The sequence below is a fragment of the Prionailurus viverrinus genome, chromosome D3 (assembly GCF_022837055.1).
Source record: "Prionailurus viverrinus isolate Anna chromosome D3, UM_Priviv_1.0, whole genome shotgun sequence".
In the NCBI taxonomy this organism is placed as follows: domain Eukaryota; kingdom Metazoa; phylum Chordata; class Mammalia; order Carnivora; family Felidae; genus Prionailurus; species Prionailurus viverrinus.
The window spans coordinates 77,994,865-77,997,776 of record NC_062572.1 but is presented as its reverse complement, the minus strand read 5'-3'; positions in this window follow the sequence as shown (position 1 = coordinate 77,997,776).

The following is a 2,912-nucleotide window of genomic DNA, read 5'->3' as shown; positions in this document are numbered from 1 at the left end:
ATCAATGAAGGTTTAGACTAACTGAGAGGAAAGAGGTTGTTACCTTTGTGTGATTGTTCGAAGTACGCATGAAGATCCTTCGTGGGATCTAGGCTATTTGGATCTCTTCCTATTTGCCAAAAGTACTATCCTTGGCTAAATTGGTGCAGCTCACAAGACAAAAGGTAACAACAGTGATAACTGCAAGAGCCATGGGTCCTCAGAACCTGTTCTTATTGAAACAATATAGATTTTCTTGCCTCTGTACCCTTCTGATACCATTCGCTCAAGATCCTGCCATCATCCGTTGAGCAGTCTGTGAATGCTGGCCTCCGGTGACTCAATCAAAGGTAGTTCTATGCTTTGTTGATGATGCTCAGAATGCCTAAAGTGTGCAGGGAAATGTAATCAATTTTTTTTTTTTTAATTTTCTGGTCACGTTACACTTCCCATTCTGAATCTTATAGAATGTGGAACAATGTAGAGTAACACGTCCTCCTGTTGTGTCATCTCTTGATCTCCTCAGGCCTTAACCAAGGCATTCCTGGAATTTGCTCTCCTTTGACGTTGACCGCACCCCTGCCTTCCACACACCACCACCAGCAGGAGTGAGGGTAGGGGGGTCCCACGAAGGGCTCACGGGTGGAGTGAGAAGACCGGTACCATTTATGCGAGGAATGCCTATCCGCACTCCAGCGCTCGAGCACAGCATAAGACTCTCTCGAGGGCAAGGAAGGACGTAGGGCGGAAAGGCTCACTGGCGTTCCGAAGTGTAGTGAAGAATTAACCTGTCCCAAAGAGAGTTCTGGCCTTCACCTTCAGCTTCTGGGAGATGATCTTCTGGCCCTGGAATGTCCTACCTGTTGGGAGCCTTTGACAATCTAACAACGGGATCTTTGGGCTGCAGCGTATCAGTTCTGACCTTGAGGTACTAGAGACTAAAGTTTTAGTCCACCCTCCGGGAAGGGCTAGAGACTAAAGGTCAGTGTGTGGGCAGTGTGTGATTGAACATGAACACAAACTTCAGACACTAAAGGCTCAGGTCAGCTTCCCTGGTTGGCAAACTCCAGATGTACTGTCCTACATATGGCCTGGACACGGTCTCTCCACAGGGAGAAAATGACCGGAGTGCCATGTTTGGGTCCCTCCTGGGCTCTTTCTTAACATGCTTCTCCCCTTCACTGACTTCAGTTTGTATCCTTTCCTTGTGATAAACTGTAACCATGAATATAAGAGTTTTCAGTGAATTCGGAGTCCTTTTATCAAATTATCAAAACTGAGGGTGATTTGGGGATCCTCCTCAAACTCGTAATGGGTGTCAGAAGTGAGGCCAGTCTTGTGCGGGCTGTCGCCTTAGACCTTGCAGCTTGGTTGACTCTGGTCACAGAGGAAGGGTCTCAAAAAGCCTCAGCGGGGATAGGCAAGGCTCAGGTGTTGATCAGAACGTGGTGGGAGGGAGCTGATGCCCAGGCTCAAGCCCAAGAGCCTGCAGTGGGCAGTAGTGGCCCAGACCTCTGAATTTCTGTGTCCGAGTGAGTGAAAGTCACCCCAAATGAGCAGGTCAGCACCATGCTGGTGGCCCAATCTTGAGTGATCCCTTGGAGGAAACAAGGGGAGAGCAGACCGAGGTTGGGAACGCGCATCAAAGGGAAGAAAGCTGACAGGGTGCTCTCCCCAAGCCTCCAGTGCTGGCCCAGGGAGGTCCTAGGAGCCAGTGGAGACTTAGACGAGTTCAAAGATGGTGGTCTTAAAGCACCTGGCCTCCTGAGGCCCTGGCCTGAAACATTCCTTTATGACAGAAAGTAAGATAGTGTTCCAAACAGTCGTGGACACATCATGAGGACAAAGGACCCAGCATGAAGAGTCTCCCAATCTTAGCACAAAAGTGATTAAGCACAGTAATAATTTATAAACCATTGAAAAAAATTGGAATTCATGAATCTAGGTAGATAAGAAAGGAAGGAAGGAAGGGAGGGAGGGAGAGAGAGAGGGAGGAAGGAAGGAAGGAAGGAAGGAAGAAAGGAATGGAGGGAGGGAAGAGAGGGAGGGAGGAAGGAAGGAAGGAAGGGAGGAAAGAAGGAAGGAAGGAAAGAAGGAAGGGAGGGAGGAAGGAAGGGAGGAATAGAAGAAAAAGCAAGGAGACCTCTTTGGCTCACAAGGGCTACAGACAAACTGGTAAATGTGGAGGGAGTGCTGGGTCGAACATGTCTTCCAAAACACATTATTTCCAAAGCACCAAGGTAAAGACTGGAAAAGGCAGGAATCCTGAATGAGTGCTAAATCTAGGGGGATATTTTGCTGAGGAGCAGAGTATACATTTAGTCTTAAGAGTGTCTCCCCAGGGAAGGTGTCATAATTACAAGGGAAGAAGGGAGACGTTACAGTACAGTGGAAACATCAGACAACACCTAGACTGAGAGATCAAAATTAACACCGCTAAGGAGAGACAGAGGGGCGTCCTGTACCTCCAGGTAGGATGCTCTGAGAAGGACACAGCATCATCTGCGTGGTGTTCCAGCCAAGGGTACATAATCTCAATCTCATTCCAAAGAGACATCCGACAAACCCCAAATGTGGCATGTCCTATTTTTTCTTAAAAGGTCGGTGGGGGGGGGGGGGGGGTGCGGTAACTATACTCTTTACCAATGTTAATGGTATAAAAGAGAAAGAAAGAGGAAATGCTCCAGACTGGAGGCGACCGAGAGACAGAACAACTAAATGAAATAACTGACCCTGGACTGGCTCGTGCAGTAAGGGCGACGGGGAGAGGAATGTCATAAGGGACCTTATTAGGTTAACTGGAAAAACCAGAGCAGGGATAGTAGAGTATTGAATCAATGTAAATGTATTTATCAAGCTGATAACTGTACCATAATTACATAATGGAATATCTCCATCCTTAGAAACACGCACTCAAGTATTCAGGGGTAAAG